A 26,683-nucleotide genomic window follows, 5' to 3' on the forward strand; every position below is an offset into this window, starting at 1 on the left:
TGTTGTGTATCTGTGATATAAGTGGGATATTTCTTAACATTTATGATTTCAAAATTCTTATCATGTTTAGTGTTAATTTTAAAGGAACAAGTCCTTATTTGTGGCTATTTTCTGTAACTAATATTTTCCATAGACCTTTATTCTATCCAAACGTGTGTGTGTTTTCAATTATATTATATTAATGAGAGAATATACCCATGATCTGCTTGACTAAATTGGTCTTTGATTTTCTTTTGCCATGCAAAATAATTAATCTCTTCTATACATTTTTTCTCCTATGTTTTTCTAGTGAGACATACAGTGTTTGATGCTAATTTGAGAAAATAGGAAAAGTATTTAAATTTAATGTAATAATAATCTAGGTATCTACTTAATACTTTAGTTTCTGCTTCTGAATGGTTTTCAAATATCTTCCCAACATGCCATTTTCTTCTAGTCAGCAGGTCAGAATAGCATAAATAATTATACTGAGGGGGTTACAGTAGCAAGGGCAAAAATGAGGTCCAGAAATCAAGTATATTTAAACAAAATCATAATATGGTAAACTCTGCAGACATAAAGACAGTACAGTCAGTTTAAAAGGCAAACACTTTCAACTCTATATTAACTTTCATTTATATTCATTTCCATTTCATTCAACAAATGCTATACAGAAAACTGAGGACCTTGATTACAGCATTATTCATTATCAGGCAGGTATTTTTTTACTGTAGGCAATGAAATTTGAGGAAAAAAAATCAAACAGCAGCAAAAACAATATGAAAGAGGCTTTCTGAAAAATTTGTTCTCAGATTTCTCAATGTCACTTCTTCCACATAAGCAATTCACTTTTAAAATATGTTGTGATTCCCATAATAATTTCAGATGCTTTATGTCCTTAAGACAAAGTGTAATTCCCTGCAGTAATATCTACTGAATAAGAGGATTTTGTTTGTACACACAGTTCTGAATACTAAAAGATATATTTATATACAGAAGAGACTCTTTCCCGATTAGAGTGACTCAGATGTCACCCTGCTGAAGAAGAAAGAGACTAGATGACGTTTCAAGGTCACTTTTTAGACCCAAAGCTGTATGTGGACAAAAAGGATTTCATTTTGAGAGAAAGACAATGGGTATAATATAGTGAGCTATAAACTTGTGACAGGAGCCCTACGTGTGACACGTGTCACTGTCATTTACTAGGAGTGTGACCAAAGACAAAAAGGCCTTCCCAGAGTGTCAAGTTCTTCATCTGTGCAGTGGATCTCAGACAGCAATTGAAATAACATTTGCAAACAGTCTTCATAAATTACTAAATGCTCGCAGAGAGTCAGGGATAAGCTAGGTTTTAGTTTGCTAACAACCCCACACTATCAGCAATTAATATTATAAGGGGTTTATTTCTCACACGTGCAAAAATCTTTATGGACTTAGGTAACTTTCCAGGTTAACTCTCTTCCATGCAGTGCCTCAGGAAACCAGATCGCTTTTATTCTGTGCCTCCACCATCTCAACACAAAGTTTCCTTGTTTGTAGAGACAGAAGAGAGAGCTGAAAGGTCACCATGCGACAGATGCCACTTCCACCAGTAGCCTGAAGATCATAACTAAATGCTACACTACCAAACTGCCAGAGGGCTGGGAAATAAGAGAGTGAAAATGCAACTTTAGGAAGTACCAGTGTCTTTGACGCACTTCTAAAAATAATGCAATTAGTATTACTAGTTTCCACAGTATCACAAGTGAGACAATATATAGAAAATCCTAGAGAGTACACCAAAAATCATTTCTATTTTGTAGAAATACAGTTAAATTTAAATGTGTCACTTATATTTGAGGCAATTGACACATTTCAAAGCTAATAAAAAAACTAAAATAATTTGACTGAGCTGAAGAGCTGGCTGTCACCCCAAATAGGACCCCTTCCTTGCGTGGTCATTGGGAAGCTTTTTCTCTGCGGATTTGTGTAGAAAAGAATACTGTCAAGAATGCAGTATTATGAAGGCTATGCTGTAACAACCTTGTACAACGTTAGATCCTATATTCAGGAATATTCTAGGCTTCCTTCTATGGTGGAAAGAAACAAACTTTTCATCTATTAAGGAAGGTAGATTTAGTACAACCCAAAAGATAGATATAATAGACGTAATGTTAGATATGTATTGTTTCTGTAATATGAGGATAGGTTAGCAAACCCCCTTATCAAGAGTGAAAAAAATTTAATTCAAGCAACAAAGCAAACAGAAAGAAAACTCAGCTGAATCATTGTAAACAAATCAACAACATCATGCCGTAAAAATGGTTTAATCACCTTTGCTATTGTTTGGGGATTGCCAGGAAGAGAGTAAATACTTCGAAATAATCCAGAGGGTCAAAGAAGTTAGAAGCCTCTGCACTCTTGTCACATTAAGAAATAATATCCATTATTGACTCTTAGGCAATAAAACTAAAATCTCACATATGCTGGGATTGATTCTCATAAGTTTGGTGTAGCTTTAGCTAATGTTTTTTTTTTTCTTTTTTTTTTTTTTGTTACGGTACGCGGGCCTCTCACTGTTGTGGCCTACTCCCGTTGCGGAGCACAGGCTCCGAATGCGCAGGCTCAGTGGCCATGGCTCACGGGCCCAGCCGCTCCGCGGCATGTAGGATCTGCCCGGACCGGGACATGAACCCGCGTCCCCTGCATCAGCAGGCGGACTCTCAACCACTGTGCCACCAGGGAAGCCCTAGCTACTGGTTTATAGATTAAAATCTCCAGGTCTTGCTGAAAAAGCCTATTAAGTCTGGCAATGGAAACAGAAGGTGAATGGGCCAGGGCCAGGTGAATAGATTTCCTCAATCACGTCGGAGAAAGCACTCCCTAACAAGATACCCTACTTCCTGAAACCAAGATAAATAGAACCACCCAAAGATAAGACCTTAAAGAATCTGTGGTCATTTTATAACACTGGGCCTCTTGGACTAAGAAAATCTTACAGTACCCTGTGATGTGGTGCTCCTTGACTCATAAAACAGGACTTGCCCCAGTGAGTCAGGGCAGTCTTTCATGGTTTCACATAGGAGCAGAGATGATAAATGAGCCTTGTACTTAGCTCCGTGTTTTTGTCATTTCCATGCAATTACTCAGCTGGAAGGAACTGAGATATATACATCTCAGTATATACATATATATATACATATATATATGATGTATACATCATATATTTTTATCATATATACATATATATAATCTGTTTAGCTTAAGTGGTTAAATGTAAAGGAATAGAGCAAATGGGGAAAAATGTAAAATGTGTGTGTCTTTGTAAGTTAGTCACCACACTAATATTAATAATAACAGATATTATTGTTACAACATGCATATGAAGAATTTGGAATACCAGTCTCTATAAAAGAGAACACTTATTTTTCTCAAGACCACCTTGATAACAGATACTAGAATTCTCAGTTTAGCATTCTAAACATTGTTCCATAGATGGGTTTTAAAACAAGTTGCTATGATTTTAATTTGTGGATTAAAGAGCTGATCCAAACATTGCACCCAAAAGGCTCTATCTTCATTCTGGGCATATCTGTAATCATTAAAATATGGAGAACACTATGAAATGCACTAAGGGTCCAGGTTTTAAATGCTGCTATTGGCTCTCTGTGTTTGAATTGTCCACATGATAAACTGTCCTTCGTACCAGTTTTAAGGAAGAAAATTCACTAGATCACAAAACTACTAAACACAGGGGGAAAAAAAGGTGCTATATCAATAATACACAGAAATCAATAAATATATTGTATTAAATTGTGCCTTACTAATGCAAAATTGATCTCTAGATGTTTATCACCTAAATGGCTAGATATATCCCTCACTTAGTAAGGCCCTGGTAATATTAGTTAAGCACTATTCAAAATTGATTCCAATGAAAACATGGGTCATACTCCCAAGACAAGATGAACTCAAAGAAAATGTATTTTTTGTAAGTTCTTGCATATTTATATAGTATTATTAAATGGTCCAAACAAATACCAAATGTAAATTTGTATAAAATTAGACGGCAAGTGATAACCCATCGTATCACTTATTAATTATTTGAGCTGATACCTTGATAATCTTATACCTCATCTTTTCAAGTTTCCTCTTTTTTCTCTTTTCAAGATTCATAGGAGATTATATACAGTCAAATAGGAAGTCTAGAAAAATATTTAATATCCCCCACTGCAGGGATTTTCTCGCAAACCGTGCTCTATCACACAATTAAGTTTACTCGTCTTCCTTTTTGGTACTGAAGAAAAGAGGATGGATGATTTGCCTCAAGTTATCCAATATTTAATAATATAAAAAGTATGTTCTATAAAATATCGTAAAAGAGTAATTATTCATGCCCAAAGAAGCCAATCTGTAGGCCCATCTGGGCCTACAGATGAAACGTATTGCTTAAGAAAATAAATAATTTGTAGAAACATTTCTTAGATTTCGACATGTGGCTGTGAAAGAGATGTTGAATAAATGGAAAGCCCAAGGAATATCAAGGAAAACCAGTTATAACCTTGGTAATTGGTGTGATCTCACTTACACTGTCACAATGTCGTCTTCCATCATACTTGGCACCAAATCAGAAGGTGGTACTTCTGAGAGACACTTCAAGATTTCTATCTCAATAACAAATTATTGTACTCTACAGTAGGGCTTATTCTGTTATAAATAGAACCATAAACACATATCACTTATTTTAAAATACTGAATAATAATATCAATGAGAGCAGGCCATCCTTGTACTTCCTTTGCTCAAGTATCTCAAGCAGGCAAAGGATAGACACTACCCTATAAAGTAGGTGAAGTTTGTACCTAAAGTTCTATATAAAAAAGTGCTTACTCACAATTTCATATGAGAGTTTAGGGAATCCGAGTTGGCAGACCAAAACTCCTTAAAACCTTTTTCTCAGTCAGGCTCACTACTCATGAGTTCTGATTTAATAATTAAGTGGAAAAATCTTATATACTATTTAATTTAAATAAGGAGATGTTAGTATATAGATATATAAACACACAATACATATATATATATTTACATAATATTATAAAATGGTCCAAACCAATACCAAATATAATCAAATGTAATTTGTTTAGAATTGTATGGCAAGTGATATATATATATATATATATATGGAAGCTACTGTGTCCCCTATATTGCTCAATTCTAGGGGATTAAAAGATATATAAGACATGTTTCTTGTACTTGGCAGTTTTGACTACATTTAATGAGGCTCTGTGAGTTTGTAACGATCTCTACGAGTAAAAGAGAATGCCTTGGACAAGAGGGTAACAGAGACGTAGAGAACTAGGTGGCGTGATACCAGAGAGCCCAAGAAGGCAATCCCAGTCAGGAAGCGTGGCAGCGGGAGAAAGAGGGAACAGAAGGGATCTGTAGTCATCTAAGGCAGCACTTTTCAAATCATTCCTCCAAAACTAAGTCCAATGAACCGTACTAGATGTTCTACAAAGAAAGCATTTCACCGGCAATATATTTGGGAAATGTTACACGTTCACCCCTCTTGACTCATGTTTATCAGCTATTAAAGTTCTGAGATGTCATAAAGTGAATACATCACATATCTTTGGCCTAAAATTTTGCAAGTTATTTGACTACCTTTTTTCTACGTCAGAGTATTTATTAACATCTCAAGTGACGTTTCATGATACTTCACCCAAGAAATCTTGATCTAGGGTCTACTGTATGTCAGGTGCCTTCGCACATTATGGTTCACATACTCCTCCGCATCACATTTTCTATATGAATAAACTAATGTTCACTGAGTTTTACTAATTTGTTCTAATTCTCAAAGTAGCTACACAATTGGGATGAAATTTAGTGGGATTCCTGATTTGAGCGTATGATTATAATCTCTGAGAGAGGTGTTAAAGGAAAATCCAACAAACAAACGAAAGCAAGACAGAATTCCAAAGGGGCTGGGGTAATGCACAAGTCAAGTGAACAGGGAGTAACTCAGAGTCACACAGAAGCCCACTTATGGAAGCTGGGACACATGTTGGGGACCAATTCTTATGGACAAGGTATAATCAAATTATCAGCCTAGATATAAGATTAGGGATCAACTAGCAATTACAACCTCATTATATTGCAGTAGAGTCCCATACAATAAAGGTGCCTACATTCTGGATTAGTACAAGACACTAAGATCAGAGTCAAGTCTACGAATCCCTATAAATGGCATTGGATGTTGGGAGATAAGGAAACAAAAGAAATCTCCATAGGAATGTATGTTGAGGCTAGGCAGTCTAAGGACAGTTATGAGGGTCTTGAAAACTTGTCAGAAGAAGCCAATCTGAAAGGCTAAATACTGTATAATTCCAACGACATGACATTCTGGAAAAGGAAAACTATTGAGACAGTAAAACTATCAGCGTTGCCAGAGGTTGGGGTGGAGGAGGGATGAATAGGTAGAATACAGAGGATTTTTAGGAAAGTGAAAATACTCTGTATGATATAATGATGGATACATGTCGCTATACATTTGTCCAAATCCATAGAATGTATAATACCAAGAGTGAACCTTAATGTAAACTATGGACTATGATTATGGGGGGTCAATGTAGGTTCATGAATTGTAACAAATGTACCACTCTGATGGGGATGTCTATTGGGGGGAGGCATGGGGTATATGGAAAGTCTCTATACCTTCTCAATTTTGTTGTGAATTTAAATTGTTTTTAAAAATTAAGTATTAGAAAAAATTGTCAGAGAACCTGGGACTTGTTTTAGGACGTAGGCAATAGGGGATACAGTATACTCTTGAGTGATGAAAGAAGAGTCTTAGAAAAATTAACAGGGCCCAGGAAGGGAGTGGGATTGGAATCCGTTGAGAAGTACAGTAACTCATAGTTAGAGTATGTGGGTTAGAATAAAATTTACTCAGAAATAGAAGGGTCAGAACGAAGAGAAGTGAGTACTAGTGTATTTCATAAGAAGTGAAAAGATCTGCAAGAATATGGGAAATGAGAGTAAAGAATTATAAACAGTTCTCCTAAAGGGATATTAAATGAAATAACTCCAAGATTTCCTACAAAAAATTGGAATATTGCCATAGCCACAGAAAACCCCATGTGAAGATAAGTAAGGGGAATTGAATTTGATCATGAGCATGTTAAATTTGAGATAACACAAGAGATCCAAGTATTTTAAGTTTTCACTGAGGGGTAAGAGTTGAAGTGGGTGAATTCAGACTCAGCTCATAGAGAAATTACAAGAAGACAAATGGTCATTTTAAAAAATATGTTTTAGTTATTCCACCAATAATTGTCAGTTAAATCAGGTTTAGTTAGAGGGAACAGATATTAAAAAGAGGCAGTATTTTGAGTGGAGTCTAGCTCACATTTATATCAATAAAGAGTGTAAACATATTTTTAGGCTGTCATCCCTGAAAGTGAATCAAAATATATAATTTCGCACCTGTCTTGTATTATTTTTTGTAAGAGAACCAAAGGTTTTTAAATTCCCCAAACAACAACAAAATGCAAAATGAAAGCATAACACCCAAAATCTCATGCTTTGAGTTAGAATTCAATGTACATATCTTCTAGTTGTAATTTTCTTGTCTATCATTGAGCAGATCCTAAATTAGACTTACTTGGCATCATGCCAGAGGTGGGTCTTTAAATCATAATGACACTCAGCTTTTACATACAGGGCTATTGATGATATGAACCAGCAAAGCTGGGCAGTGCTAGAACGGAATGGACCACAGATGTAGTTCCAATTCTGGCAGAGTAACTTAAAAAAACAAACAAACCTCGATTTAAATACAGTTTAAAGAAATTAGATACACATTAACCATCAGTGTAGAGAGGAAGAGAGTGTGAGACAGATAACACCAAGTTAAAATATTGACAGGAACATCAAAATTGTGTCCTGTTAAAAAAAAATTCTGTAAAATCAGCTTTATGTGGATAAATACTCCCAACATGTTTCATAAAGGAGCTAACAGTTGACCTTATACATTTGAATGAATTATATCAAATCGTGGGCTAAGATATTACATGGGTTTAGCAATAAATATAGAACAACTCCACAGTCAAAAAAGAATCTTCCCCACCCCCCCCAAAAAAAACAAGGAAAAAATAAAAAAGAATCTTCCCCTCTGCTCAGATTAAGCCAGATGTCAAGGTGAAATAAAATACCCTTAAAACAAGATGTTGATATATGCTTGAGGCATCAGTTAGTACTGTAAAAAGGGAATATTAGACACTGGCATCTCACTTTTTGAAAAACAAATTATTCGATTTAATGATTTTACAAAAAAGAGGATTTCAGATTTCAGAAGTCTTATAGCTAAATGATATTTAAATAACATCCATACTTTGGATTAGTCTACGTAAATCAAGATTTAATTTGACATGAAAATCATATCCATCTAGTTATATTTTTACAAGTTTATAAAGCTAATATATGCAAATATGCATATTTATGGTGATATAAATCATCCCTTAAATGAATTTAGTGTGAGAGATTTTCTGTAGTATTGATAAACATATGTGTGCTATTAAGTACAGAGCCAAACTATAGGGACATTTACCATGAAAATAAATAGGGGAAAGGGGTTTTCACCATGGGTACATTGTGCCTTGATAACAAGTAAGACAGATTAAAAAAAAATCTTCTAAAGGCATCCTAGGAATGTTTACCATAATGATTAAAAGGTGGTGTGGGTATCTCTAAGAAACCCAGCACTGAGGAAAGGGAATATTTGTAACCTTATTTTTAATTTATTTTAGGGAGTGCTATTTTCCATATAAATGTGCACAAGTCACTTAAGTTCTGGAGTTCCAAAAAACAGCTTTTCGGGATTCAGTGGACAGTACGTAATGTCATAATTATATGTTCTTTGGTCCCCAAAACTTTTCATATGTTTTATTATTTGCCATTGAGAAGAAGACTTCAGAATCATGAAAAAATATTCAGGATCAAATAATATACCCATGTAATAATACAGCATGTACAAATATTAACTTGCATACAAATTACATTGTGAAGAGTCAGGCACAATTTTTCCATGTACCTTATCTATCCTGATCTGACTTCTAGGTTGTTTTAAAATTGTTTTCAAAATGCATACAAGGATAACAGAAGACTGGTGCCTTATCCTGTGAGCACAATCGCTACAGAATCAACTAAAGATGTTTACTAAAGGTGATTCAAAAATTGGAATAAATGGGGTGTAATGTGGATGCAAGCCAAGAAAGTATGCATCATTAAACTAGATGCCACCAAGGGTGAATAAATCTTAATTCTACAGGGAAATTCTGGAAAATGGTGCAAAACAAATGATTCAGACTTTCCCCACCCAAGAGACAAGGAAGCTATGATATTTATACAACTCCCAAAGGTCATTTGAATAGGGTTGCTGGGAGAGATGTCAATTCCTTGGCACTTCAAACTTACTGTGCACACGGGCAGTATGTCTCTTAGGTGTACAGATCTTGGCAATTGGAATGTGGTGGAATACACTAAAAAGTCCAAAGGATACAAAGAGAGCATTGACACCTTTACTGAATCTTTCCTCCAAGGGGAATAAACATTATCCATATGCATTTTCTTAGTCTTTGCTGCTCCTCAATTCTTGAGAAAATCATAAAACAGTTAGAAACCACATCTGAATAGAGCCCAATTTAATTTAACTGAATTTTAAACATAAAATTCATGACACCAATTCTCTATTATACAATAAATAAGAAGAATATAGCATAATTTTTTCTTGATTTCTTTCTGATGGAGCCTGAGATTCCAAATTCAAATTGCTAATCCTTAGCCCAATAAATCTCAGTTTAGATCACAACAATTGTCTTTTCCCAAGATCTTGAAAATACATAACTAAATTGATGAGGAAAAAAAGGAGTTCCATAACCTTATTCTAAAACTCATTATTAAAAAAAAAAAAAAAAAAAAAAAAAAATAAAACTCATTATTTTTCTTTATTCTATTTTCACGTTGAAAATGTACAGAATTTAAATATAGAGTTTGTATGTTTGGGCAAATATATAAATTAATGTAACCACCACTCAAAACAGAACATAAAATATTTCTGCCATTTCAGAAAGGTTTTTTCATATTACTTGCTAGTCAAAGCTCGCCTAACCTGTACTCACTGTTCTGAGTTCTGTTAATTTTGCCTGTTCTAGGGTTTGATGTAAATGGAGTTATGCTGCAAGTACTCTTATGTGCATGATTTCTTTTGCTCATTGTTTTGAGACATCATGTTTTGTATGTTTCAGTACTTTGTGCCTTTTATACTGCTCAGGAGAATTCAACTGAGTAAATATACCAACATTAGCTTGTCTATTATCATGTTGATAACCATTTAGGATATTTACAGCTTTGGTTATTATGAGTAAAAACTGCTATGAACATTTTTGTCAAGTCTTTGATGGATGTATGATTTCCTTCTCTTGGGTAAATATTTAGAAATGAAATGGCTGAGCCATAACACAGGTTTGTACTGTTCCATTGATCTATTTGCCTATCTTTAACAAATAATATTTTCTGGATTACCATAGTCATCAAGTAGTATAAAACCTCCAACTCTGTTGTTGTTGTTGTTGTTTAATATTTATTTATTTTTGGCTGTGTCAGGTCTTAGTTGCACCTTGTGGGATCTTTCACTGCAGCGAGCAAGCTCTTCCTTGTGGGGCATGGGCTTCTCTCTAGTTGTGGTGCACAGGCTTCAGAGTGTGTGGGCCCTGTAGTTGCGGCACACGGACTGTTTAGTTGTGGTGCACATGCTCAGTAATTCTGGCGTGCGGGCTTAGTTGCAATTATAATTGAAGCTAAGCATGGGCTTAGTTACAATGATAAATCCTCTGTGTCTTGAAGTTGGCAGTGATAGCCATAGCAACTTCCAAATGCTTTGTATTTGCCTGATATAGATTGTTCTATTTTTTATCTTAACCTGTCTTAGTCTTTATATTTAAAAGTGTCTATAGTAAATGGTACATAGTTGGATCTTTTTATTCCATTTGATAAACTTTATCCTTAATTGTAGGTTTTGTCCATTTAATTTTATTTTTAAATTTTTATTTATTTATTTTTCATCTTATTTATTTATTTTGGCTGCATCAGGTCTTAGCTGCGGCACATGGGATCTTTGTTGCAGCGTGCAGGCATCTCTCTAGTTCCGGTGCACGGACTTCTCTCTAGTTGTGTTATGCAGGTTTTCTCCTCTCCAGCTGTGGTGTGCAGGCTCCAGGGCATGTGGCCTCTGTAGTTGTGGTGCACGAGCTCAGTAGTTGTGGCACGTGGGCTTAGCTGTCCTGCGGCATGTGGGAACCTAGTTCCCTGACCAGGGATCATACTCGCGTCTCCTGAATTGGAAGGCAGATTCTTTAACACTGAACCACTAGGGAAGTCCTCTGTCCATTTGATTTTAATGTAATGATTGATCTACTTGAACTTAAAACTACCATCTTGCTATTTGTTGCTATTGTCTCTTCTGCTATTTGATCTTTGTCCTCCCTTTTTCTCTTTATCAGAAAATTATTTGGTCACTGAGGACTTTTAGCATCATTTCTCTATAATCAATAGAACTCACTATGTTGTTTCATTTTTAAGTTCTTGTTTACTTGAAAATATTCCTATTGTTTATGCTTCACTTTTGAATGTTTCTTTTTACTTCTGGGGGTAGAATTTTAGGTTTAACAGGTTTTTTTTTTTCCTTCTTCTTTTTTTCCTGCATCCCTTTGTAGATGCACTTCTATTAACTTGTTTTTGCCCACCATTGCTTTAGATTTTTAAAAAAAGCTATCATTGATATATTTCTTTCAAATCTGGCTGCCTGTTAGGGTTTTTGTTTTATGTTTTTTTGTTTTCTTTACCTTTGCTTTTTAACAATATGATGTGATTAAATTTGATTTCCTCTGTATTCATCCTAGTAGGGGTTAACTGAGCCCCCTGTATCTGTTACATGCTGTGATTAATCAAATTTAGAATTCATTTCAGCAAAATTTTTTTCAAATTTTACTTTTTTTAATTTCCTTCAAAGAGTGAATTCCCTCCATTTTCTGCTAATTTTGGCCACTCTCCAGTGACCCTAAATAACTGTGTGTATGTGTGTTTTTTATATATTTTGTCCAGAGTAGATCATTATTTTTGACAGGAAAGTTAGTGCAATATAGCTTTACTATAAGCCAGAGTTTTGATGTTGTTGTTCTTTGTGTGTATTTTTGTTTTAGTTTTTGTTTGTCTGTGTTGTGTGTGTGTTTCACAGAATACATAACCACCACGGTAATAGTACTATTTGGATGGTGCATTAGAAAGGTTCTATACAACTATGTGTCAATCCAGCATTTGCTTATCTATTCACATTCACTAAATTATCAGTAGAACAGGTTAGTTTTCAGTAAATGTTATTGCCACAATAAAGAGCTTACAAATAAGTATGACTGTTGATGATAACAAGTGTAACAGAAGAGTGTCTTACCAAAAACTGACTTTTCTAACACAAAAGGTATATAAAAACATTCACCCATTTGGGATTCACATTAAAAACAGATAGTAAGTGAATATAACTGATTGAATATCCATTTATTTGCTGATCAATGACTTATGTTCTCCAGAAATATTTTTTAAAAAGGAAGTTTTTTCCACACAGGAGTAGAGATAGGCATGTGCTCAACATGTTAGAGATTCATAGCAATCCAACAGTGCAAGCAGTTAAACTGCATGTGATCAAAACTTAATAATATTAGATATAAAAATGCACCTGCTTCAATGATATATAAAGATGAAATGAAGTATATAAGATATTAGCAGTGATGCATGGGCAGAAAAAACATATGTGCATTAAGAAAACTATTCACAAAGGAAACAAACAGGTGAGGGACCAAACATGTCACTTACTTGGAGTCTAATCAGCATAGAGTTAGACATCCTTTTATAGTCTAGGGGCCTTTAAATTAATATCTTCATAAAAATCCTGCCTATTTCCCAATTGGATTTGTCCATAAAGAGAGTTATAGATTTCATTATACAAACTACAAAGAATATTAATTACAATGTCTATAGAACAAATATTCCTGAAGTTCACTCTCTTTTAGGTCTTAAAGTTAATTGTATCAAAAAGCTATTAGTTCTGACCTCAATGCTATAAGACTAGATATCAATTACAGGTAAAAAATCTGTAAAAACTACAAACACATGGAGGCTAAACACTAAACTACTTAATAACTAAGAGATCAATGAAGAAATCAAAGAGGAAATCAAAAAATACCTAGAAAAAAATGACAATGAAAACACGATGATCCAGAACCTATGGGATGCAGTAAAAGCAGTTCTAAGAGGGAAGTGTATAGCAATACAATCCTACCTCAAGAAACAAGAAACATTTCAAATAAACAACCTAACCTTACACCTAAAGCAATTAGAGAAAGAAGAATTTAAAAAAAACCCCAAAGTTAGCAGAAGGAAAGAAATCATAAAGACCAGGTCAGAAATAAATGAAAAAGAAATGAAGGAAATGATAGTAAAGATCAATAAAACTAAAAGCTGGTTCTTTGAGAAGATAAACAAAATTGAAAAACCATTAACCAGACTCATCAAGAAAAAAAGGGAGAAGACTCAATTTAATAGAAATAGAAATGAAAAAGGAGAAGTAACAACTGACACTGCAGAAATACAAAGGATCATGAGAGATTACTACAAGCAACTATATGCCAATAAAATGGACACCTGGAAGAAATGGAAAAATACGTAGAAAAGCACAAGCTTCTGAGACTGAACCAGGGAGAAACAGAAAATATAAACAGACCAATCACAAGCACTGAAATTGAGACTGTGATTAAAAATCTTCCAACAAACAAAAGCCCAGGGCCAGATGGCTTCACAGGTGAAATCTACCAAACATTTAGAGAAGAGCTAACAAGTCTCCATCTTAAACTCTTTCAAAAAATTGCACAGGAAGGAACACTCCCAAACTCATTCTACGAGGCCACCAACACCCTGATACCAAAACGAGACAAAGATGTCACAAAGAAAGAAAACTACAGGCCAATATCCCTGATGAACATAGATGCAAAAATCCTCAACAAAATACTATAAAACAGAATCCAGCAGCACATTAAAAGGATCATACACCATGATCAAGTGGGGTTTATACCAGGAATGCAAAGATTCTTCAATATACACAAAGAAAACAATGTGATAAACCATATTAACAAATTGAAGGAGAAAAACCATATGATCATCTCAATAGATTCAGAAAAAGATTTTGACAAAATTCAACACCATTTATAATAAAAACCCTCCAGAAAGTAGGCATAGAGGGAACTTACCTCAACATCATAAAGGCCATATATGACAAACCCACAGCCAACATGATTCTCAGTGGTGAAAAACTGAAACCATTTCCACTAAGATCAGGAACAAGACAAGTTTGTCCACTCTCACCACTATTATTCAACATAATTTTGGAAGTTTTAGTCACAGCAATCAGGGAAGAAAAAGAAATAAAAAGGAATACAAATCGGAAAAGGAGAAGTAAAGCTGTCACTGTTTGCAGATGACATGATACTATACATAGAGAATCCTAAAGATGCTCCCAGAAAACAACTAGAGCTAATCAATGAATTTGGTAAAGTAGTAGGATACAAAATTAATGCACAGAAATCTCTTGCATTCCTATATATTAATGATGAAAATTCTTAAAGAGAAATTAAGGAAACACTCCCATTTACCACTGCAACAAAAAAAATAAAATACCTAGGAATAAACCTACCTAAGGAGACAAAAGACCTGTATGCAGAAAATTATAAGACAGAAAGAAATTAAAGATGATACAAATAGATGGAGAGATATAGCATGTTCTTGGATTGGAGCAATCAACATTGTGAAAATGACTCTACTACCCAAAGCAATCTACAGATTCAATGCAATCCCTATAAAACTACCACTGGCATTTTTCACAGAACTAGAACAAAAAATTTCACAATTTGTATGGAAACACAAAAGACCCTGAATAGCCAAAGCAATCTTCAGAAAGAAAAACGGAGTGAAGGAAGCAGGCTCCCTGACTTCAGACTATACTACAAAGCAACAGTAATCAAGACAGTATGGTACTGGCACAAAACCAGAAATATTGATCAGTGGAACAGGGTAGAAAGCCCAGACATAAACCCACGCACATATGGTCACCTTATTTTTGATAAAGGAGGCAAGAATGTACAATGGAGAAAAGACAGCCTCTTCAATAAGTGGTGCTGGGAAAACTGGACAGCTACATGTAAAATAATGAAATTAGAACACTCCCTAACACATAAATAAACTCAAAATGGATTAAAGACCTAAATGGAAGGCCAGACACTATCAAACTCTTAGAGGAAAACATAGACTTTATGACATAAATCACAGCAAGATCCTTTTGGACCCACCTCCTAGAGAAATGGAAATAAAAACAGAAGTAAACAAATGGGACCTAATGAAACTTAAAATCTTTTGCACAGCAACATAAACCATAAACAACACAAAAAGACAACCCTCAGAATGGGAGAAAATATTTGCTAATGAAGCAACTGACGAATGATTAATCTCTAAAATTTACAAGCAGTTCATGCAGCTCAATAACAAAAAAACAAAAAACCCCATCCAAAAATGGGCAGAAGACCTAAATAGACATTTCTCCAAAGAAGATATACAGATTGCCAACAAACACATAAAAGAATGCTCAACATCACTAATCATTAGAGAAATGCAAATCAAAACTACAACGAGGTATCACCTCACACCAGTTAGAATGACCATCATGAAAAATCCTACATACAATAACTGCTGGAGTGGTGTGGAGAAAAGGGAACCCTCTTGCACTGTAGGTGGGAATGTAAACTGATACATCCACTATGGAGAATAGTATGAAGGTTCCTCAAAAAACTAAAAATAGAACTACCATACGACCCAGCAATCCCACTACTTGGCATATACCCTAAGGAAACCATAATTCAAAAAGAGTCATGTACCACAGTGTTCACTGCAGCTCTATTTATAATAGCCAGGACATGAAAGCAACCTAAGTGTCCATCGACAGATGAATGGATAAAGAAGATGTGGCAGATATACACAGTGGAATATTACTCAGACATAAAAAGAAATGAAATTGAGTTATTTGTAGTGAGGTGGATGGACCTAGAGTCTGTCATACAGAGTGAAGTAAGTCAGAAAGAGAAAAACAAATACCATATGTTAACACATATATATGGAATCGAAAAAAAAATGGTTTTGAAGAACCAGGGGCAGTATAGGAATAAAGACATAGAGAATGAACTTGAGGAGTCGGGAAGGGGGACGGGTAAGCTGGGACAAAGAGAGTGGCATGGACATATATACACTACCAGATGTAAATTAGACATCTAGTGGCAAGCAGCCACATAGCACAAGGGAGATCAGCTCAGTGCTCTGTGACCACCTATAGGGGTGGGATAGGGAGGGTGGGAGGGAGAGGCAAGAGGGAGGAGATATGGGGATATATGTATATGTATAGCTGATTCACTTTGTTATAAAGCAGAAGCTAACACACCATTGTAAAGCAATTATACTCCAATAGAGGTGTTAAAAAAAACACGCTATTAGAAGGCAAAAGTTATTTATATATAATTTCATATTATTTTTCAATCATCTACCTAAGAAGAAAATAGTAGAAATATTTTAAAGACAACAATCTCAGGAATGCACTGCCCATCCATTATTATTTTTAAAGTATATTTGTAGAGAAACCCTTATATTCTCACATCTATTTCAAGCTTGATGCTGGCAAAGGAGTATGTAATCTCAAAATACTCAGTACACATAGACCAGACACACTGGATCCAAAATGGAATTTCATGGATATTTGAAGATCCTTTCAGAGTGGCCAGTATTCACAAAGTTTTAATTACAGTACTTTGTTTTCACTCCATGTCAATTTAAATTCCAAGCATCAGTGATGTCATTAACATAAATTTGCATAGAAGTAACATTACATAAATGTCACTGCAAAGCTAGCACATAGCAAACAGAGAGAAATATGTGAGCTCTGGATTGAAACTCCTTCCTATACCTTTTTAAACATTAGCAAGTTTTAACCTGGCACATGAATTTCAGTACAGTTGGCCCTCGGTATCAGTAGATGCAGAATTCCTGGATGCGGAGGGACCCTGGATGTGGAGAGCTGACTGCAGCAGGCCACTTTTTTGTAAGGGACTTGAGCCACGTGGGGATTTGGGTATCAGTAGGGGTCCTAGAACTTGTCACCCATGAATACCAAAGAAACAACTGTATTGGGAGTTTTCAACTAGGTATTTTGTCTACTAGGACATGGAATGTACTTATGAACTTTGAGCATTTCCAAGCACATTCACAGCATTTTGGGATCCCAAATGCCCTTTCCCAACCTGCAGTCTATCCATTAACAAGTAAGGGGAATGTAATACTCTACTATGATTTCTGTATATTGTCCTAATTGCACAAATAATTCACAGATTTATAGTGATGTAATTTCTGCCTTGACATATCAGCATCTCCAAGATTTTTATTTATTAATCTTGCCAATAATGCTGGTACCACTGGTCACTTTCTTGCTTTCAGCTTTTTTTGTAGTACTTATTATTCTTGTCTTCATTCCCATGCAGACAGAGAGAAGACTCCCAACTACAATATATCAAAACTCTTTCCTATATTTGCTGTTACTTAAAACTATCCTAGAAGATCTTTTAGGATTTTAAATAATATTTTCCTATATGATGCAATCCTTAGTATGGTTTCACCATCCATTTTGGATTTTCATAGTACTATTAAATTTTCAATTATACCTAGGGAAATGATTCAGCTTCCATCCCACAAGCTACTGAACTTAGTTTTGTCAATGTCACCAGAAACATACAATTCAATGGCCTCTTCTTTTCTGAGAAGTGAATAGATTTAACTATTTCTGGAGGTTGATCTATCAAGACTTGATTATATATTATACAAGAGCAAGGGAAAGTCTACCATAAGACTTAAATTTGTGAATATAAACCGGATTAATTAATTGTTTTACTTAAAATTCTTCACTTGTTTTCTGTTGCATGTAGAAATTTCTAACACCTTATAATGTTCCATAAAGCCATGGGTGGTCTGATCCTTTCCTAGCTCTCTGAGCTCATTTCCATCTTCCCTTCTCTTGCTCTGTTTGTTATTCTCCAGCCACACTGACCTTCTTTCTTCTTATCAAACATACCCAAGTTCCTTCCTACCTCAGGGCATTTGTACTCAGTGTTCTTCCTCCTTGAATAATTTGCCCCAGATCTTTCCATGAATGGCACTTTCATACTATTTGGATCCCCCCCCCAAAATGTCAGGAGAACTTCCTTCATCACTGAATCTAAATTAATTGCATTAGACCCTCATTTCCCAAACTATCTAGAGAAGGTATATCATTATACCCTAATTTACTGTCTTTGTCAAACTTATAGATATCTAAAATTATTGTACTTATTTTATTTTTACTTGTTTTATATTTGCCTTTCCCCACTGGAAAATATGCTCTGCAAAGCAATAATTTAGTGTCATAACTGCCGCACTTAGAACAGTGATTGACAACCAGTCGGGGTTTAATGAATAGTTGTTCACTAAATGGATGAATGCATTTTATGAATTAGAAAGCCTATAGAAATTAAATTTCTCAAGATAAAATAGCTAATAAATAGCACAATCAATACACTACCTATAGTGCCTGCATGAGAATATTAATCTGGCCAAAATGTGTTTTTATAATGGGGAGAGCTGGGAGCTCAGACATGAGATAAGAAGTAATTTTGACAGGAAAGGAAAAATTCAATAACACCTAGGATTAAGATGCAGCAAAAAGGATTGGAAAGTGAGAATGGATGCAAAAGCCATAGGAGAAGCAGGCCTGTAAGAATTTTTCATTTATTTCAAACAAAGACAAGAGAGGAAGCAAAGTTAAATCAAAGTTTTCAGTTTGAGTGAAATACTAGTTTCATTAGAAAGCGACAAAGCCTAGACATAGCAGATGTATATGAGATTCAGTATGGAGATGTGTTTAAGTAACTTGCGGTATATCCAGGTAGCTAGTCTTTAGTCAATTGAAAACACAGAAGGAGAGATTAAGATTTCCACCAAAGAGAGATTAATATTTTCTTTGTTCATGCTTTAGTTGGTATTATTAAGATTTAATTTAAATAAAATTCACCTTTTAAAATATGATCTTGAAAAATGTATACATTCATGTAACCACCACCACAGTCAAGATATAGAACTGTTACATTACCTCAGAAATGTCCTTCATAACCCTTGGTAGTCAATCTCCTTCCTGATATCCAAGTCATAGAAACCACCAATCAGATTTTGGGTCCTAGAATTTTTGCCACTTCAATAATGTCATATAAGGGAAATCAAATGATATATAGCTATTTATATCTGGATTCCTGAACTTAGAATAATGTCCTTAATTCAGCTATGTTGTTACATGTGCTAGCATTTTTTATTGCTTAGTAGTATTTAATGATATGTCTGAATCACAGTTTATTAATGGCCATTTTGGTTGTTTCCAATTTGTAGCTATGATCAATAAAACTTTAATAAATATTAATGTATGTCTTTGAGTAGACATATATTTTCACTTCTCTTGCATAAATACACATGAATGGGATTGCTGGGACGTATGGGAAGTAAAGACTAGCCTTCTAAGCAACTGCCAAACTTCTTCAAAGCAGCTGTACAAGGAAATGTTTTCACCAGTAACATATGAGAGTTCAGGTTTCTCTACATCCTGCCGAGACTTGGTATTGCTGTATTTGTTACTTTAGCCATGCAAGTAGTTTGTGAAGTAGTTAATTGTGGTTTTAAGTTTTCCAGCTTTTTTTATTTGTCAAAGCTGTTTTGGCTATTTCAGGACCTCTGCATTTGTATGTGAATTTTAGAATTAGTTTGCCACAGTTTATTAAAAAAATCTGCTATTATTTGGATAGAGATTGAGTTGACTCTGTAGAACAGCTTGGGAATAAATGATACGTTAACAATTTTGAATTTTTAGATCCATAGCACAGTATATCTCTTCATTATTAGGACTTTTTTAGTTGCTCAATGCTTTATCATTTTTATCTTAAACGTATTGCATGTTTTGTCAGATTTATCCTTAAGAATTTCATGTTTTTATGATATTGTAAATGGTAGTTTATACTTAAATTTCTTTACATTTCCAATTTTTCACTGCACATTGGTCCAGAAAATTCTGACTGATAGTTTCAATATCTGTATCATCTCTTAGTTTGATTCTGTTGATTTATCTCTTGACAATAAGTTGGGTTTTTTCCTATTTTGTTGTCTTTTTCTATTATTATTATTATAGTTATTATTATTACTTTTTTGTGTATATGGTGATATTTAACTAATATCATGTTTGGATTAACAGTAAAGACTAAGGTAAATAGGAATTACTCCTGCTAACATTACAGACCTTTACTTCTGTCAGGCTGTTAGCATAGGAGGTTAAATCAATCTAGACAATAGTTGAGTAGAGTGTGTGTGTTGATGCTGCTATGGTCAACTTCAGTGTCCTATAGGCTTCAAATTTCTCCACTGTGGGGGCTTCCCTGGGCTTCCCTGGTGGCGCAGTGGTTGAGAGTCCGCCTGCCAATGCAGGGGACATGGGTTCGTACCCCGGTACAGGAAGATCCCACATGCCGCAGAGCGGCTGGGCCCGTGAGCCATGGCAGCTGAGCCTGCAGGTTCGGAGCCTGTGCTCTGCAACGGGAGAGGCCACAACAGTGAGAGGCCTGCGTGCCACAGAAAAAAAAAAAAAAAAAAATTCTCCACTGTGGGCTGCCATGACCTTGTGTCTAGTAAGCAGTGTGTGGCACTGGAGGCTTTTCTTCAGTGTCCCTGCTCCACTCCATCCTTTGCTTTTAGAAGAGCCATCAAACTGATGCCAGAGAGAAGGGTCTCTATGCTCTTACCTTTTGCCAGAAGGGAATTGCTGTTGCTTGTTACCCAGTGCTAGACTGGTGGTGGGATCAAGGTGTTTCCCTGTTCTCCTGCTCCAGTTTCTGTTTTAGGTAGGCTCTTGCATCCAGAATCATGGGGTGGGGATATCTCATGTTTCACACCCCATAGCCTCAGTAGCAGCCAATTTCTGCTCACATTCTGTGTTCCTGTAGAGGGTGTTTCTTGCCCCTCCCCCATTGGTGGAAGACCTATACTTTGCAACAGCTCCCTATCCTGGACCCACGAATCTTTCCTGTCATTTTCCCAGGGTCAAACTTTTTTTTTTTTTTTTTTTTGCCGTACGCGGGCCTCTCACTGTTGTGGCCTCTCCCGTTGCGGAGCGCAGGCTCCGGACGCGCAGGCTCAGCGGCCATGGCTCACGAGCCCAGCCGCTCCGCGGCATGTGGGATCTTCCCGGACCAGGGCACGAACCCGTGTCCCCTGCATCGGCAGGCAGACTCTCAACCACTGTGCCACCAGGGAAGCCCCCAGGATCAAACATTTTGCTTCTACCTTCCCCCAGAAGCAATGGATCTTTACCTGCATCATGATGGCCAGAAAGTTTTATACCCCTTTCCAGAGATAGCTGGATTTTGTTTCTACTCCACTAAAAGCAGTGGCTCTTTGCCTGCGTTCTGGGGATGGGAGGGTTTCCTGTCCATCCCCAGAAGAGTAAGGTTTTGTATTATTAAAGAAAGGTCCAGAGTAGGGTTTTGAGTCTGACCCCAGTGTCAACCAATTAGAAATAAAGTTTTATTTAAAAAAAAAAGACAAAACAGGGCTTTTCTGGTGGCGCAGTGGTTGAGAGTCTGCCTGCCGATGCAGGGGACACGGGTTCGTGCCTCGGTCCGGGAAGATCCCACATGCCATGGAGTGGCTGGGCCCGTGAGCCATGGCCGCTGGGCCTGCGCGTCCGGAGCCTATGCTCCGCAACGGGAGAGGTCACAACAGTGAGAGGCCCTCGTACCACAAAAAAAAAAAAAAAAGCAAAAATTATTGGTTCAAATTTAGAATTATTTTTCCACCTGAACACAGTCCATGAATTTTGATCATTTTAAGTGAAAAAATGCAAATATGGTGAAAGGGAATGGTGAAATGACGAGAATACTAACTCCTGGGGGTGGAGAGAGTTGTCTCTACTAGGCAGAGTGTGAGGTATTTGGAAGGTGTTCAGTGAAGGTGCTGATCGATGGGCAAAAAGTCTTCTCTCTCGGGTATTTCTAATTGTTTCATCTGGATTGTGCCAGTTGATGGGATAGAAAAGCAGGAAAAGCAAAGACAGGCTGTTTCTGCTACAGTAACAATTGACAACACTGTTCGTTACTGACAAGAAAAGAATATGGGTAAAACCTGTCAAGTTCTTCAAATTCAGAAAACGTGTTCAATGTAAAGTGAGATGTATATTTTGCAAGGTGTTTTTGTATTTACTTTGAGCAATTCATGGTAAATAGATTCCAGCTTTTTCATTCTGCGACTCAAAATTCCAATTCTGATATGGCTTTTTCTATTCCCAAGTGTTGCCATGTTTCCAGACCTTTCATTTTTCTTTCGTCTTATCTCAAGGCTGAAAGAAGTTTATCATATTATTAGACAACAGAGCAGAACAAAACAATATATCAAGCCCCAACACTTGGTATTGTTCTGCAGAGAAAATCGGGTGAATTCTCTTACTGTGTGATTAGAAAAAAGAATGTCCCAGGTAAATATTTCAAAAACTGGAAATAATTGATGCACCTAATTAATGGTAAAGGGAACAAAAGTATAGCAAATATTTAGAAAGCAAATAATTAAAATAAATACTGAAAGTCTAAATCCTAAGAGAAAAGATTTATTAAACTAACCTCAGGAGTACGTAGGGGAGAAAGTAATTCTGATGTGACACATGATAGAAAATTTTATTCAATGATTTAAAAGTTGGATTTTGAGTCCAGTTGTCATTATTTTACATGAAAACTGCTGTCACTTTTACTAACGTAAAGATACGTTACAATCTCATCCCAGCAGCTGACCTATATTGATCATTAAATGGTACTATTAATTTATGAGAATGGTTCTTCTTGAAAATAGATACCTGAAATATTCATAACCACACATTTTTAAGGCATAGCTATAAAATACTAACCTCTGTCATCTTAGAATCTCTTCAATGTAAACTAACACAGAGATAATTATTTTTTGTTATCAACCATTTAAGTAAGTATCAAGAAAAGTTAGGATCAGTGTCATTAAGTTTCTGGGAATGAACATTGGGCTTGTTTCATCTTCAATTTCAGAAACAAATGCGTTTCAGCTATGCTCTGTGAGACTACTCTGAACTCAGTTTGCCACCCTGAGCCTAAAATGCGTGAGAAAGTGTGTCCTGTGGTATTTCTAGTTATGAAACACAGCTGACATGATCACTCAGCAACATATTGTGGATGATTATTGCATGCCTCAAGTGGGTAATATAAGGAACAAGAGGTGTAAACCCCATGAGAAACGTAGTCATTTTCTCTCCATGCAGGATCTGAAGTACCATTCTATTATTAAATGCAACCTGCGTATGACAGGAAAAGCACCCCAGTCATGAGCTAGGGGTCTGCAAACTAGCAAACCACCCCAGCAAGTGTCCCTGCTAATCACAAAGCTAGGCTTTGGGGCAACCCAAACTTGCCTTAATTTTTACCTTTAAACTTATATTTTTGGTCAAGTGATAATAAATTCTTAGCTTTTATGCTTTTCATCAAAATTTTAAAAGCATCATCATAATTCTATAAAGCATGCTCCTTTTTCCTTTTAGCTTAACTTTTTTTTCTTACATATACAATTTTAAGAAAATTTAAAGAGGAATTGCCTTTAACTAGACTCAATTTTTTGTGGATGGACTACGTTAAACTCTGTAGGAAGTTACTCTTATGGAGCTTATTATAAGGAAAATAGAATGAATCTTGGTATTAACAGTAAAGTGAATTTAGATTAGCTATTGAAAATGTTTGAATAAAATGCTAGATTTTAAAGTATTTATTAAAAGGTGATATAGTATTGTTACTGTGGAGCACAAGCATTATTGGGAGGATAAGAAACTTTTATTATTCTATAGGTGTTTTGATTTAATAAATAGAGATTAGTACATTATTCTCAGGTCAATTTTTTAATTTAAAAATGAACACTTCTGGGGCTTCCCTGGTGGCGCAGTGGTTGAGGGTCCGCCTGCTGATGCAGGGGACACGGGTTCGTGCCCCGGTCCGGGAGGATCCCACATGCCGTGGAGTGGCTGGGCCCGTGAGCCATGGCCGCTAAGCCTACGCGTCCAGAGCCTGTGCTCTGCAACGGGAGAGGCCACAACAGTGAGAGGCCCGCGTACCGCAAAAAAAAAAAAAAGAATGAACACTTCTGAAACACTTAAAGCACTTAAAAATTTTATTCCGTTTATATTACTGGCATTAACCATTTAGCAAGTTGAAGCTATTTGAGAAATCATGTGTGCATTGCTAATGTACATAACCATTCTTTTCTAGCTCTTGAATTTCTGCATTTCCAGATAGGATAAAGAAAGGAGGCCAGAATGCAGAAATGGGAAAATATTTGGCATTTCCTGAGACCAACGGATTCTTCTCAATTTGGTTGATGTGAAGAATTTATGAAAGAGAGGGGAGGAGCAACAAGAAGTGGACTACCTAGAGACCTCATCATAGATATAAAGATGTAAGGCAGGGGCACTGAGAATAAAGGAAGATACTGCAATGGCTAGAGAATTAGGAGTACTGTGTATAACTCTTTAAATAATAAAGATTTTTTCATTCCCCCAGATACAAAGTTTTGTCCCATTTTCTTTGACACAAAGCTTACAGATTCAAGGCAAACTGCTTAAGACAACAAAAGCTTTGTGATACTCAAAGAAGCCAAAGTCCTTTAAAATCCTTTCAGTGTGTAGAATACATTTCAAGGCTACTTCCCCTGGAGTCAGCCAGCTTATGCATGCTAAGATTGTCCAGTGTTATTTTCCACACGACATGCATTAGAAATCCTTGACCACTACTGTATACAATATTAAAGTAGAATAGAACACTAAAGTGGCCTTCTATTTTGTTCATATTGACCTTGAAGTTTAAATGATAAAAGTAAACGGAAAGTTTAAATCAATTTTTCATACGAGAAAAGGCACAAAATTTTCAAAGGCACAAAATTCTATTGTTTTGTGGTGGGGTCTGTATGTTTAGACCAGAGCTTTCAATGGGTCAGCCAGAAGACAATAGAATAGAGAGTCATAGTTTACTTTCTCAACTTTAAATTGTTTATTCCTGTGTTGCCTCTAGTTAACTACACTTACTGTAGGAAATAAATCATACCTATTGCTCATCTTACAATCTTGCTGAACTTCACATAGAAGTTTCAGTTTCTATGGCAAATAATACCAAACTTAGGTTTCTCATTGTAGTTAAATCAAACTCTACTACATAATAAGGGTTGACATATTAGCATCCATGTTCCATTTAATCCTGTCCTATATTTAATTAATACATCCTTTAAAATTGATGTAGCAAGAGACATGTCCAAAAAGACTGTATCATTACTTCAAACATCGGAATTAGGACCTTTGAGTTAGAGTTTTTTGTTTTGTTTTGTTTTGTTTTTTATGCGGTACATGGGCCTCTCACTGTTGTAGCCTCTTCTGTTGCAGAGCACAGGCTCCGGACGCGCAGGCTCAGCGGGCCCAGCCTGCTCACGGGCCCAGCCGCTCCGCAGCATGTGGGATCTTGGCAGACTCTCAACCACTGCGCCACCAGGGAAGCCCTGAGTTAGAGTTTTATATTTACTCATTCCTCCCCAAATTTTCACAGTAAAAATATCTCCTATGGCAGACAATATTGCTGAAACTTCTTCATACTTGAGGTCGCCATGGGGAAAAGTTGTTCTCTTTCATCAGTGTTAAAAGTCTGATTTCCAGCCCTTTCAGAAAATGGCACTTGTACAAACTGAAAGGCACTAACTTTGAGACTTTCATGGAAGACACCAATATAGAAAATGGTCATAGGAAAATTTTCTATCACTCTAACCAGTGAATAAAAGACTTTTGCAAAGTAAAAAGTTATCATTCTATCTCCTCTAGTAAAATATTACTGCATACCAATTTCTTGTTCTAGGGAAAGAAGCTGAAGTTGAGAAATCCCTTCCTCTCACGACTACCAGTGGACTAAAAAAAAGACTATAAACATCACATAAATAATATACATATATTACCTTGAAAAGAGGTAAGAGGTTGGGCAAAGAATAGAGCATCATACAACATGGATTAAACTCATTTGAAGGCCGTTTTCAAATGTAGTAGCTATTTAGTACATTTATTCTTAATGGGGTCATGGGCCACAGCTCTCCCAAAGGATTGTTTTGCATCGGTCAGATAGTTTGAGAGACACTCTATGGATTTTGAAGAGATGAATCTGAATTGCTAAATTTTGTTTAGAATTTTTGCATCTATGTTCATGCGGCATATTGGGCTGTAGGTTTCTTTTCCTGTAATGTCTTTGTCTGATTTTAGTATCATAGTAATACTAGCCTCATAAAATAATTTGAAAACTATTCACTCTCTTTTCTGTTTTCTGCAAGAGATTGTACATAACTGATGTTATTTCTTTTGTTTTGGGAAAATTCAACAGCGAAACCATAAAGGCTGGAGTTTCCTTTGTGGGAAGATTTTTAACTATAAATTTAATTTCT

This window comes from Phocoena sinus, chromosome 7 (assembly GCF_008692025.1).
Source record: "Phocoena sinus isolate mPhoSin1 chromosome 7, mPhoSin1.pri, whole genome shotgun sequence".
Taxonomy (NCBI): domain Eukaryota; kingdom Metazoa; phylum Chordata; class Mammalia; order Artiodactyla; family Phocoenidae; genus Phocoena; species Phocoena sinus.